We start from the raw sequence: 14,205 nt of genomic DNA on the forward strand, positions 1-14,205 counted from the left end.
CATACCTACTGCCACTACAATAGTGGAAGACTATTGTAGAAAACTACTACAGACTCCCTTGACACCAATTCTGACTGACCTCCAGGCATTGACCTGAAAATTACCTGACTATGTCAGACTCATTCTGAACAAGTTGTAATCTGCCAGGATACTTGGTTTTCTTCCCTTGACATGCGCGATTGTGTAAGCATAAACGCACATGCACAACGGAACATCCAATTAGGACTTATGCTAGGATCACTTAAGGGTCCAAGCAAAATACCAGCCTTAGTAAAGTTGAACATTTATTTCTAGGCCTTTCACTCTACAGCACTCACCAGTTTTCTAACCAGAAATCCATAGGTCATCCTGTAGACTGCCCAAAACTAGTGCCTTACAGCTGTAGACTTATCATATAGTTGTCAACTTAGGATAGTACCCTAAGCGCCACCCCGCAAATTAGGAAAGCCCTAGATATGACAGACAATGCCATGATAGGGTCATTTTGCCAAGACCATGGACGTAGATAGAATACAGTCCAATTAGATGATTAGGGTGGCATAACTATATTTTGTTTTGTTTATGCTTTCATTCATTTTGTTTCATTTTCTTCGGCACATAGAAAGTGATAGAGCCATAAACAACTCCCCCATACAACCATCAGTTAGTGCCACAACGCCGCTCATTTGGGGGGAAATGTAATGATATATTTCATGAGTGTGTGTGCGTTGTTAACATCTGCCTAAGTTACTGCCCAGATATTCCAGTCTGGACGACCAGACGACGGGTCCGGAACGGCGATCCCAATCCGGACATCCGCTGCCGAGCCATGGAACAGACTTCTTCATTTGCAGAGACCCTACCCGGGTCGACCACCAGAGGGGGGACTGCAATAGCAACCACCAACTGGACATCTACTGCCCAGCCTTGGAGCGGATTTCTTCATTTGCAGACACCCTACCCGGGTCGACCGCCAGATGGGGACCACAACGATGATCCACAACTAGGACAACCCACGTTCATTTTTATGTTGGGTTGTAACATGGAGGTTAATCGCAAGATTGAACCCAACCTGGGGGGACTGTCATGACGTTGGCCTGTGGGTAAGGTTTATGACCCCCCCCCCCCATAAATACCTTTCTCTCTTCCCCTCTCTGAATCTACTGAAGGACGTGAATAGCCTGTGTTAAATATAGAGAGTCTGGGAACATCAAACAAATGGGGAAAAGGAACCATATTTTGTTAATAAAACCAGTTGGAAATATGCTTGATAATGTAATGAGTATGGATTTCATTTCAGTTGTCATCTGAGACATTATGATTGATGACAGGACGACATAAACTGTACCTGGGAAAGTATCCACCCTCTAGTTATCAGAGTCACATGGAATTGTTATGCAATTGAAATGTTTGATATTGAAAATGTTTGTTAGGAGATTAAATGTAATTTTAGCTTCCAAACGAGAGAATTGGGTTTTCATAAGGAAAGTGTCCTGCTCGATCAGTGGCCCAACCCTGTGAAGAGACATGGGTTATAAACGATGAAACACCTCCCTCCCCCTCTCCACTATATAATCCTTTGACGAAAAGATAACCAGGTTGTTCCAGTACGGGAGGTCTGCAGCCTATACGTTAGAAGGACACACATGTCAAGTACAGAACTAAGCCAACCTCGGCGTGAGCTCTGGTATGAACTGGTATGAACTTTGAGCGTATTCACTACAGAAGTGCTACTTCCTAGCCGTTGAGTTAGCAGCGGCCGCTGTAACGTGGGCTAGGAAAGGACGGACGACGGATCCAGTCTAACAGACGGACGAAGATACCAGCACGTATCCAATTTACCACCAGAGACATTCTTGCGAGGACAGGAAGGTCTGTTGGCCAACCCGGCCAGCATCTACGACCAATCTACCGAAGCGCAGCTCAGAGTAAATGTTTATTGCATTTTCCTTTTCCAAATGGGCGGTAATTTAGAATGCATAAGATAATGTATTTACGATAGCATAGCTGCTGTTTCTGTGTTCCTAAATCTTCCCGCTCTTTCATTCAAGCCCAACCCCCTTTCCTTTGTGTAACCAGCCGTCATATCTGTTCCGTCTACCGGGACGTTTTCTGTATGACATCATTGTATTCTGTGTATTTGTAATTCTGTGTGATTAGTTTAGGTATTTAGTAAATAAATAATTAAACCCAATTTTGTACTGCTGATTCAACTTGTTAGCCAGGGTTCGTGAAGATAACCAAGAATTTACAACTTTCATTATGAGACTGAAAATAAAACAAGGGTTAATATTGACTGCTATCGATGTAAAATATTACAAAGTATTTTAAGAGTTTATTCGGAAGATAACGGCTCTATAAACGTTCTTCCGTGGTGCCCCGACTTTCTAGTTAATTACATTTACATGATTAGCTTAATCAGGTAATATGAATTACAGAGAAATCATTTTATAAGTTAGCATGTCATATCACTTAATCCGGCATAGCCAAAGACACGAAACAGCGTTGGTTGGAATGCTAATCTGGGTTGAAGTTGTTCAATATGCAGGATTGGTTGATGACCAATAAGGATAAGGATTGGTTGATGACCATAAGAGTTAAAGATTTTTTTCTAAAACACTTGAGAGCCTATGCAATCCAAATGATGGTCAACCAGACCTTGATTTGAAGTGCTCTTGGTTTTCTGAGCCTTTCTGAAGTGTAACTATGTCGGGGACTAGAAAACCTGGGAAAGACTTGGCATCTGATTTGCAGAATCCACGCTTCCATTTCAATTCATTCAGTATGTTGTGTCTACAGTACACCTTGTGGCAGAGCAACCTGATGACAGTGCACTCTTATGGAGGTCAATAACAGTGGTGGGACACTTTTACCCAGTGTCTTTGTGTTCCCCTTAGTGACAGCATCTCATTGTCAGGTGTTTAGCATGATAAGGTATTTAGCCTGATAAGGTCACCACACCCAGAGGGGATTACTGGCTGATTCTCATCAATGCAATGCTTTAAAAACAGGTTTATCCAACGTTGTAGCCTGGATCAACCAATCTAAATGCTAAGTCTCTCTCTCTCAGGAGAATGGAAGCCTGGGTGTTAACACATACGGATAAAGAAATCAAAATCAGCCATAAGGATTTGGATGAGTTAAAATACAATTAAATGACCCTTGCACTTTTTTATTTGTCATAAGGACCTGGGAAATATATTGATATTGCTAACAAAGTCAGATAAGATGTAAAGCCAAGATAGTGATGCTACAGTGTGACTGGAGAGGAATCCTGGCTGCTCCTGTCCAACAACAGTCCCTCTTTCTCTGCCACGTCGCATTGCAGCTCCCTGATTTGAATTTGTGCATTCGTTCGGACAGAGGCTAGATGCTAAGATGTTCATTTCACTTGCAGCGACTCTAGGCAAACAGAAAAGAAAGCATTTATACATATGGGGATGCATCTGGAATGAGATTCATAATTTAAAAAAAAACATTATTTCACCTTTATTTAACCAGGTAGGCCAGCTGAATAATCAGCTTTTAAAAAGTGTCTGGTTATAATTAACAAGTCCTGTTTCGATACTGTTCTCTGAGATAATGGAAATAACTTTTGACATACTGTATCAAGCTTGTGACTCTACAAATTTGATGGATGCATTTGCTGTTTGCTTTGGTTGTGTTTCAAATTATTTTGTTCCCAATAGAAATTAACGGTAAATAATGTGTCATTTTGGAGTCACTTTTATTGTAAATAAGTATATAATATGTTTCGAAACACTTCTACATGAATGTGGATGCTACCATGATTACGAATAATCCTGAATGAATCATGAATAATTATGAGAGAGAAAGTTGAACGTATAAATGTCATACCCCGCCAAAAATGCTAACCTGCCTTGTTATTGTAATGGTGAGAGGTTAGCATGTCTTGGGGGTATGATATTTGTGCGTCTAACTTTCTCACTCATTAGTGCTAGCTGCAAGTTGCTACAAGTAGGCCTACCTTCAATCTACAAGCGCAAGTTTTTCTCTCTTACTGTCTACCATAGTGGCACACGTCACAGTCCCGCTCCCCTACTCCACTACTGCCATCTAAATAATGAATACTCTGCCACTTGCGGTAATCCTCCGGTAGAGCTAGCCCATAAATAGCACGGATCCAGACAGAAAACACTCAACTTCCCCATTCACCTTTCAAAACACATAAAAACACTTTTAAAAAATGGTCCCTTCTGGTATTGCAAGTCAGTGACCTGTACTGTACACAGGTTTGCGGGAACATGATTTGCTTCAAGTGTTGAGTGATTGTGATCATTTAATGTCTTAAGCACTATATCTGGGTTGGGAGTTGAAAGTTTGCTCAGCATCCATTTGAAGACGACATCAAAGTAAGCCAACTATTTTAAAAGGCAGCAAAATCTCAGTGAAAAAGGTACAGTAATGGCAAAAGGCACCTCTGGGCTTCCTGTGATGGATGGGTGTGTGTGTGTGTGTGTGTGTGTGTGTGTGTGTGTGTGTGTGTGTGTGTGTGTGTGTGTGTGTGTGTGCGTGAGTGAGTGAAGATTGACAGGCCGGGGTAGAGAGAGAGAAAGAGTCGGATGAGAACCACAGATACAGAGAGAAAGAAAGAAAGAAAGAAAGAAAGAAAGAAAGAAAGAAAGAAAGAAAGAAAGAAAGAAAGAAAGAAAGAAAGAAAGAAAGAAAGAAAGAAAGAAAAAGAAAGAATGAGGCAGAGACAGAGGGGTGAAAGTGAGAATATATAAAAGGTAGTGTTAATTAGCTGGAATGTTTGCCCTCTTCCAGGAACTCCTTAATGTTACGCCAGAGAAATACCAAAAGAAATATCTTCTTAAGTGGCCTTTTACAGGAGGACTCAAAGGCTTCTCCCGCTCTCCCCCCCATCCTGTGTCCCTGATTAATGCAAAGGGTACAGGCGGCCGTGAGGGGGCGCCAATGATATCTGACATGTCCTATTGTATGCAAGCTCTCAGCCAATTACCAGGCAATTATTGTTTTTATATGTACATAGGACTTGACGTTAAGAATTAGGTCTAGAAATATTAATTTATGTTAACAGTTTTGCACAATATAGACCTCACCTATGTGACTAAAAGTGGAAAATATTTCTCTAAATGTTTAACAAATGGAAATGAGTAGAACAAATCGGTATCGAGGTCATTTCATAGCTAGCTTTAAACATGGTTACAGACGAAAATATCAAATAAATATTTTTTTTTGTATGGGTGCCATGTCTTCTCATCGGCGCCTGGGTAGTAGTTGTTGGGGGGGTTAACTGCCTTGCTCAAGGACAGAACTGCCCCCATTTATTTATTAATAAAAGTAGCTAATTAGAGCTGTGACACCAGGGGTGGGGGGCTAGTGTCACGGATAATCATAAACATAAAACAAAGTAGCTAAATGGCCTTTTCTACCTACAGAGATGGCACCCACCCGCTGGCTTTACAGTTGGGATAATGATTGCCATAACTATGCCGGTGAACAATTTGAGAGAAGGACAATGCCCTCTGCTAGTATCATTAAAATAAGTTAGGTGCCATGATTGTACAATATTTGCAGAATGATCAAAATGCTAACAGGTTCATGTCTGACAATTATATCCAAAATTAAAGAGTAACTAATGGGTTATTCTCAAATCATTTCCAGGAGAGAAATACTGATACATACAACATTTAATTATGAAACAAAACAATACACTACAACGCTGGTTTGTAAGGACTGTGTGGGACAATAATATGTGCCCATGTTACTTTTCACGCCCATGGTACCACATACCAAATTATGTAAATTGTAAACAGAATTTACCAAATTCTGATGAAATACAAAACTGCACCATTTAATTCACTGGATTATATCATACCGTATCATAACATCAAGAAACTTTAGGAAATAAACATTGTATTACCGTTCCATAAGAGTTTGGACCATATATATATATATATATATATATATATTTTTACACTCCTGCTGTGTATTTCGTCACGTAAGTACAGTATTTAGATGAATTCCTTTAAATCACATCCAGCACTAAAAGACACAATCTGTAACTCATGTCCACTCAACAGTTCGGCCCCTACGCATCTTTACAAACTGTGAGGGTGGGTTTTGGAACATTTAACTGCCATTGGGTGATTAGGATTCTGTGATAACCACTTCCAAAACCACTCATTATCTTTGGTTTTGGTGGGCTTTTACAAAATAATTCCACAATGTTAAAGAAATGTCAGTCACAATTACATTGTCAAGTCCCAACCCCACAGTCAACAAGCAGGTGCAGGGGCAGCACTTTTGACAGGAAATTTAAATTAGAGATTGTCTCTTTAGGACATAAAGTGATATTACAGTTGACACTGGAAATAGCAATAAAAAAAAAATAATAATTAAACTGCATAATGTATATGGGCATCATGGATAAAGGATCAAATCAGACTTGAACATCAATACATCATGAATTGAATAAAATGAATATGTGAACAGCGTAATTTAATCATATCCCTCTTATTCAGGTAGCAGCTACAAATACAGTTACTTTGCTCCACCTTTTGGCCTTGGCAATAAATCATAGCTGTAGCTCCAGGGCAAGACCTCATATGACGCAATACCCACAGAGAAAAGCTTGTCGAGTTTACCCACTTGTATTTACCTGTCATCTGTAAATATATGTGGATTGCAACTGTATGACCCGGTGTGACGCCCTAGCTTATTTATCTGTGATGAATCTCTACTGCTTAATGTTGGTCGCCACTTTCCACACACCTATTACTCTGTCTTTACAGCTAGTGCTCGGCTAAGCACTTCAATCTGTCACTGTCTTCAAGGTCATGACATAGACCCCACAATGGTTAAATCAAAGGAGTAAAGACCCAGGAAGCAATATCTACCATCCAGGCAAGATTTGTCGTAGCCATTACCAAAACATATTGAAGGAGAGTTTCGATTGCATTGGCAATGTGCAAGTAGTGCAGACTGCAGAGAAACATAAGAATAGCCGTTTCTGGAAGACGACGGGCCTAATAATACCCATTATCGGTCTCTTTCAATATGAAACAACTCTAAAAGGCTTAAAGCCAGCCTAAAATTTCCATTCAACATTTTATGTACTTATTTTTGATTTGTAGAGCATAGGTCAACAAAAATCCAGATTAATTCCATGAGAAAATGCATCGGACTGAACATTGCCAATTGAATAGTAGGCTACGTCAGAGGCTGGAAATTTTACACAAAACCTCTGGGCAAGTGTATAGTAACTTGAGTCTGTAGAATTCCAAACTGCAATCTGTCTCCAATTTACTTGCAATGTAAATATTCCCAGCTTCAGTGGACATGGTTCTAGCCAAGTGCATATGAATGATAATGTGGTATTATCAATTTAAAAGTGTAAAGCTGGTGTCTGGTATTGATAGGAATCTAACATGGAAAAATAGCCTTGATATTTTTACAAAAACAATAATTGAGGGCTCTATTTTAACAAACCTAAAGCAATGGTAAATCTAAGGTTTGGCAGTAGCGCTATAGGCCCGGGGCAGTGGCAGAAATATTTTCTATTTTCACTGCAGGAATTATGAGCACAATGGTGCGAAAGGGCTGGGTTTTGAGGAATAAATTAATTATAGGTGTGAAGAGGGCTTGGCCACTCACTGGCCAAGCCCTCGTCACAGAATATTCTCTTTCTACTCCATTGTGGATAGATACACTGTATTATACTGAACAAAAATACAAACGCAGCATGTAAAGTGTTGGTTCCATGTTTCATGAGTTGAAATAAAAGATCCCAGTAATGTTCCATATGCAAAAAAAGCGTATTTCTCTACATCCCTGTTAGTGAGCATTTCTCCTTTGCCAAGACAATGCATCCACCTGACAGGTGTGACATCTCAAGAAGCTGTGCAGTTTTGTCGCACAACACAATGCGACAGATGTCTCAAGTTTTTAATTCCGATTGACTGGGCTTGGCTCCCCAGTGGGTGGGCCTGGCTCCCAAGTGGGTGTGCCTACGCCCTCCCAGACCCACCCACGGATTGCCCCTGCCCAGTCATGTGAAATCCATAGGTTAGGGCCTAATTAATTTATTTCAATTGACTGATTTCCTTATGTGAACTGTAACTCAGTAAAATCTTTGAAATTGTTGCATGTTGCATAATTATTTTGTTGTTCAGTATAAAAACGCATAGGCTACAGTAACGAGTAATTGCAATAGTAAAAAAAAATAACATCCAGTGTTTGCTTAATATGTTTGGAGTGTTGACAGTCAACATTGTTGTAATTGGCTTCAAACAACATAGGGCCTTTACGCCAGGGGTTGGAACCACTGTTCTGACCGACTAGCAAAATAAAGTTCTGAACCGGTTCGAACCACCAAAAATGTCTGGTTTATATCGTTCCTTTCTGTTCCTATTTAAACTATTAAATGACTTGACCAGCACCATAGAGCAGCTTGCTATGGAGCGGGTAAGCAATTGAATCTGTACAGGAAAGTCTAAGAGCAAATTGCATTTTGACGTAACAGCGTAGATTAATCATAATGAAAGAAACACACACACTGTGCTTCCAGTCACAGTATAGGGCGCGAGATGAAACTGACATTTTGCAGATGAAGAGAGAGCGAGAGAGGATGGAGGAAGATTGCCTTGAAGCGCTGGGCATTTTGTTATGACACGCATTATCTGAATTAGGGCCACAGAATTATACCTATGGAGGAGCAGCTTCTATGGAGGAACTTTGAATGTCTTCTGAGTTAGTTTAACATCAGACCAGAGCAAAAGTTAGCTAGCTAGATGGCTAACATACGTGTGTGTGCAGAGCAGCACTATAAAAAAAATATGTCTTACCTTTTTGTAGCTAATAAATCCATTGTGAAACCTGATAACTATAGTATTTTTAACTAGCACTGAAAAAGTTAATCCATTCTTTTAATCATCTCTCCCTAATTTCTGAATCATGCTTGTAACGTCGTCAGTAGGCTACAGTAACCTATGCTTCCGAGGGAAGAGGCAGGCAGTCTACACACACTCACACCCACTGGCAAAGATTTCCAGCTTGCAGGCAGAGGCTGGAATAAGTTTCTGAGTGACGGCTTTGTATAGGCGCATTGTTGTGATTTTTGTGGGACTGGAAAAAAATCCTGGAGTGTGAAATAACGTCATTAACCGGTTCACATGCTTTTAAAATAACGGTTCTGTTCCAGAACAGCATAGATCACTTTCGTTTTCGGTTTGGGTTCTGTTCCTCAAATAATTTCATTATTTTCCAGTTTTCGGGTTCTGTTCCTTGAACCGGTTCCAACCCTTGCTTTACCCCGCACACTCAAACAACAAATACCAGGCTCCTGTGCATTTTATTGTATGTGTAAGACACATTCTCAAAAAGCAAGATATAGCCTTGTCCTACCATTGATATGGCGTTATAGGACTCAATATCTTGGTAAATGCATTGGGCAGTTCATTATGAAGAGGAGAGGCTATGCTTGGTTTTTAGTCAAATGAAACAAAATGGGAAAAAAATATTTATGTTTCTAAATACGAGGTTTATGGGCACAAAAAGCACATATCTATTGTTCCATGTGCATATGGGGACTGTGCATCACGGTTGGATAGGCTGCGCTTCTGTTGTCAAAATCAATGCCATAACCAACCTCGTTACTGCTAAGACCAGCTTTCGGTCTTAAATATCCCCATCAATGCATACTGAAATTGCCACTTTGGCATACGTTTTTAAGGACACACCTCAGATATTGCCACCCCTCCCACCTCAGCGTAAGCTCATATAAGACAGGTAAATTACCAATCCTGTCGCTATGGTTTGACAGTAGAAGAGCGCCGGCTTTAACAGGTCAAAATAGCAAACAAGCACGCATTTAACAATTGTCAGACGAAATTAGAGCCCAGAGTCTCCTTAATAACTCGATGATCAGTGAAAGGATAGGGAGGGATATACAGTGCTGCAGTCCAACTAAGGCCCAAGCAAATGGTTGAGCAGTTACATTCACGCTGACAAGATATGCATGCCTTTCATAAACTAAACCATACAGTATTGTACCACGAGTTAAAAATTGCTATTTTCTTGCATAACGTATCCAACAAATTAGTTAAGACAGAGAAAACTAAGCCGTAGAATGTAAGGAACAATAAAATACAATAATCATCTTTCATGCTTTTCTCATCAACATTTGAAAGCATATCCAGTGCCAAAGTTCAGGTTTTACCTTTGGCAATGACTGTGGCTATTCCCTCAAGAGTTCCTAAGGAGCTCCACTTCTTAGAGTATTTCTGGCTTTGTAGTAGATGTAAAAATGCCTTGGGTATCCTCTTCGCTCGAGTTTTGATAGATACTACAGTCACACAGTGCACTGGAATGCTTTCGTTTGCCTCATTGACGCATTCAGTTGCTGGCTGCCACAAGGGTTAAAACCTACTGGACCGGGAAGTCACACACACACACACACACACACAAGCATCGTTCTAGTTGCCAACCTCTCCTGCTGCCTGCATCCTTTCTCCTCCTCCTCTTACTCAATGTTGGACATCTCTCGCTTCTCTCCTTTACGTAAGACAGTAGAGAGAGTGCTGAAAGATTTGCACTGCTCTATCACGGATCGTGTTACAGTGTCTGGCTCTAGCTGCACTCACAGACAATAGGCTGAGCGTTGCGTGTGTGTGTTCACCCCGCATAAGTATAGAGAAAGAAAGGAGAGGGGATGGAGACTGCCACCAGCTAAATCTAAACCCTGGGGGGGTGGGATATTGTGTTTGCCCTAGAAAAGCATCTCCAAGACATCTCGATAGGTGACATACATTGACAATAGAGAAACAGTGACATGAATTCACATGGGGGACTGTGTGGTAGTCACTCAAGTGTTCCTGACCTAAAAGTGTCACCTTATGCACTGTTAAAGCACCGTTTTGATATTAACTTATCCATCAGGGTGACATCACTGCCATAATAGCCCCAATGTTTTCAACTGGGTCAAACAATTATAGATGAGATGTCTCTTTGTCCTAATGCGTTGTTAATTACACCATAAGAAGTTAAAGAGATAACGTGCTGAGATATACACAAACAATATTAGTCATTTAATTTGCATTATAAATTAACTCAAAATCAAACAACTATACTGTAGGCTACATATTCTGTTAATTTGACCATAGACTTTCTAGGGAAACAAGAGCAATTCATTCCCATCATGAAAGAGCCAAACATTTATAGATTTTACTCTTCCTTTGTCAGTATGGACAGTCTACATAGAATGATTAAATCATGTTGGATTATAGCAAAAAATAGTCTGAGTATTTATTAGTTACTTTGTTGTTTGTTTACTTGTTTGATTTTGGATGTCACTTGAGTCTTGACAAAATAGGATATTAATGTGACTTGGTTAAAGTAATATTGTTCATTTAACTTTTAACATGCCGTGAAGGGGACATAAAGTGTCCTCAATCTCTAATTAGGCTGTGAAATGTATTTGGGAATGTTTATAATTATAATAAAAAAATTATAGAAACTGTCAATTTGACCTCTTAACACATCTGTATAAAATGTTGAGCAAAATCGAGGAATTAGATTAAGCTTTAAAAATGCACACTTAGTAGTAGGTTGTTTTTTTTGTTGGGGGGGTCTTTGAATGTGCAAAATACAACAAGGAAAGGAACAGGTGCCCAGACTGGCCTAAAGTACTTTGCAGACTGTACATCGGATTCAGTGTTTTATAACTATCATGTCAAACTGTGCGATGTTACCAAATGTATATTTTGATATTAACCTGCCCAGATTGTTCAATTGGCTTCATTTAATCGATTGGCTTGAGAGGCTATGTCAGCCGATGTAGGCTCCATCAATTGCAGCGGTGTATTTGATCTGCCCATGTGCCAGCACCAGCTGCCCATGTGCCAGCACCATTGTTCTTCTTGCACAGCATGTAAACGTTTAAATCAAACTATTATATTAATCTGACTATTCACATGAATCATATTATTTTGTGCATACTCAGTGCCGGCCGTGTTCCAATTGGTCAGTCACTGGGATCGGCTCGTAACACCAGCCACACTACACGATAAAGGAAAATAAATCTGTTGGAGCCTATGAAGGCACGTAGTGGTACTTAAAATCAGCAGACCTAGACCATGTCACACTGAACGAGCCAAGACGTCCGACAATTGTTTATAACCTAAGAATTAGCCCACGACGTGGACATTATCATGACATAAGAAATCTAAAATCATCTAAAAAGGCCTTAAATCAAGACTGGTTAGTTTTTTTTGTCTATGAAGTGCAATGAGCAACCACAACTGACCACAGATTACCATTGTGTCCTCTATTGTAGTAGTTCCCAAACTATGGGTTGGGACCCACTCGTGTGCTGCAGCAGGGGTCCAGGTGGGTCACAGGATGGCATGTTTCGTGCATTGCAAAAATAATAATAAATAAATAAATAAATTGGGGGAATACATTTTCAGGATGGGAAAACGGTTTCAGTTTAAACTTAAACGACTAAAACCAAATGTTTTGAATATAAGAACACAGCATTAGCGATGTAAAAATGCGTAGAATAGCAGAGATTTTGCTGAAAAACAAACATTTTCTATTTGCTCCATGGCAAAATGTGTAGAATTGCAGGAAATTTGCTTTTATACTGCAACATTTTCTCTCCGCTACCAAGATTAGATTTTTGGTGGGTCACAAAGCAAAAAAGTTTGGGAATTCCCACCATTGTACATGTACATTCCTTGAAAAATACAAAAATCTATTTGCAATAAATTGCTCTTGCAGATATGTGTGGTTGATTGAAAAAATTATGGTAATGGTCTAGATTCCATTGTTGCTATCAGTAGTGCACTTCAGTAGTACACCTATGCATATCCTTTCCCAATGGCAAACATTCTATTGCATTGAATGTGTTTTTTAAATATTTCATGGTCTGAGGACAAACTATTCCATTCAACACTCAGAAATGTTATTTTGACCTAGAATGCATAATATAAAAACATGTCAATACAAGCAAGCCAAAATGGACGCCTGAAGTGAAGTCTTAAAGGGTGCACTATCGATATTATAATCATTTGACAAAATCGGGGCTGAATCATAAGTAAAGGAATTAATTCCCCCCTGTTGTTATGGCTAAATAAATGTAATTTTAGGTTGTTTTTCACCCAACGCTGTAGTCTATTTGCACAAGGAGGAATGCATTTCACAACTTCATTTCAATGCATGCGTTTGCGTGTTATGGCCAAGCATATTTTTTTGCATATTTCTGGCTAGAAGATTGAGAACATCAATTATACCTGATTATATTCATAGCTCATTTAACCTCTTGACGGTCGCCTAGGATAGGGGGCGCTACAGCGATTTTTGAAAAGAATTTGTGCCCATTTTAAACGGCCTCCTACTCAAACTCAGAAGCTAGGATATGCATATAATTAATACTTGTGGATAGAAAACACCCTAAAGTTTCTAAAACTGTTTGAATGGTGTCTGTGAGTATAACAGAACTCATATGGCAGTCAAAACCCCGAGACAGATCGTAACAGGAAGTGGAATTCTGAATTGCGGACTCAACTTCATCACTTTGCCTATAAATCACACCGTGAGCAATGGTTCATTGAGCACTTCCTATTGCTTCCACTAGATGTCCCGAGTCTTTACAAAGTGATTTGAGCCTTCTACTGTGAAAACTGACAGAATGAGTCTGTGGAACGTGGTCACATGAGGAGGGCCATCACCATTATGACGCCCGCGCCCCTGGCTACCCTCCCCTTTCGAAACATTTTGAAAGACAATGCAATCGTCCCCCTTGAATGTTATTGGAGCTCTGGTTGAAAAAGGCCCTAAAGATTTATGTTATATAACGTTTGACATGTTTGAACGAACTTCAATTTTTAAAAAAATGCATTTTGTTGAGAGAGAAGTCCCACGGCCGACGGTACTTTTGGTGCAGCCTTCAGAACGCGCTAACAACAACAAGCTATTGGGACATAAAGGATTAACGAAAATACATTTGTTGTGGACCTGGGATTCCTGGAAGTGCTTTCTGATGAAGATAATGAAAGGTAAGGGATTATTGACAATAGTATACAAGACTAGATTTGATATGCGATTGTTCCAAGATGGCGCTGACCTGTATTGCTAGCCTATTTTTCTGAGTATCGCATCCCCTTTTATCGCAAAGTGTGATTACCCAGTAAAGTTATTTTAAAATCTGGCATTGCAGGTGCTTTCAAGAGATGCTAATCT

The 14,205-nt window shown here is 39.8% G+C and overlaps 1 protein-coding gene across 9 annotated transcripts in view; it reads right to left on the reverse strand.

The window, feature by feature from the left end:
* Positions 1 to 14,205, reverse strand: part of LOC106611581 (teneurin-3) — a 228,084-nt gene that overhangs the window by 139,709 nt on the left and 74,170 nt on the right. Inside the window, exon 1 of one of the 9 annotated variants that reach the window (XM_045723875.1) lies at positions 10,184 to 10,626. The exons of the other annotated variants lie outside the window; for them this stretch is intronic. The gene's annotated coding sequence lies outside the window, so the exon portion shown is untranslated. Of the gene's footprint in view, positions 1 to 10,183; positions 10,627 to 14,205 lie in introns of those variants that run through there. 9 annotated transcript variants of the gene reach the window in all.

Source organism: Salmo salar, chromosome ssa09, assembly GCF_905237065.1.
Source record: "Salmo salar chromosome ssa09, Ssal_v3.1, whole genome shotgun sequence".
Lineage (NCBI taxonomy): Eukaryota > Metazoa > Chordata > Actinopteri > Salmoniformes > Salmonidae > Salmo > Salmo salar.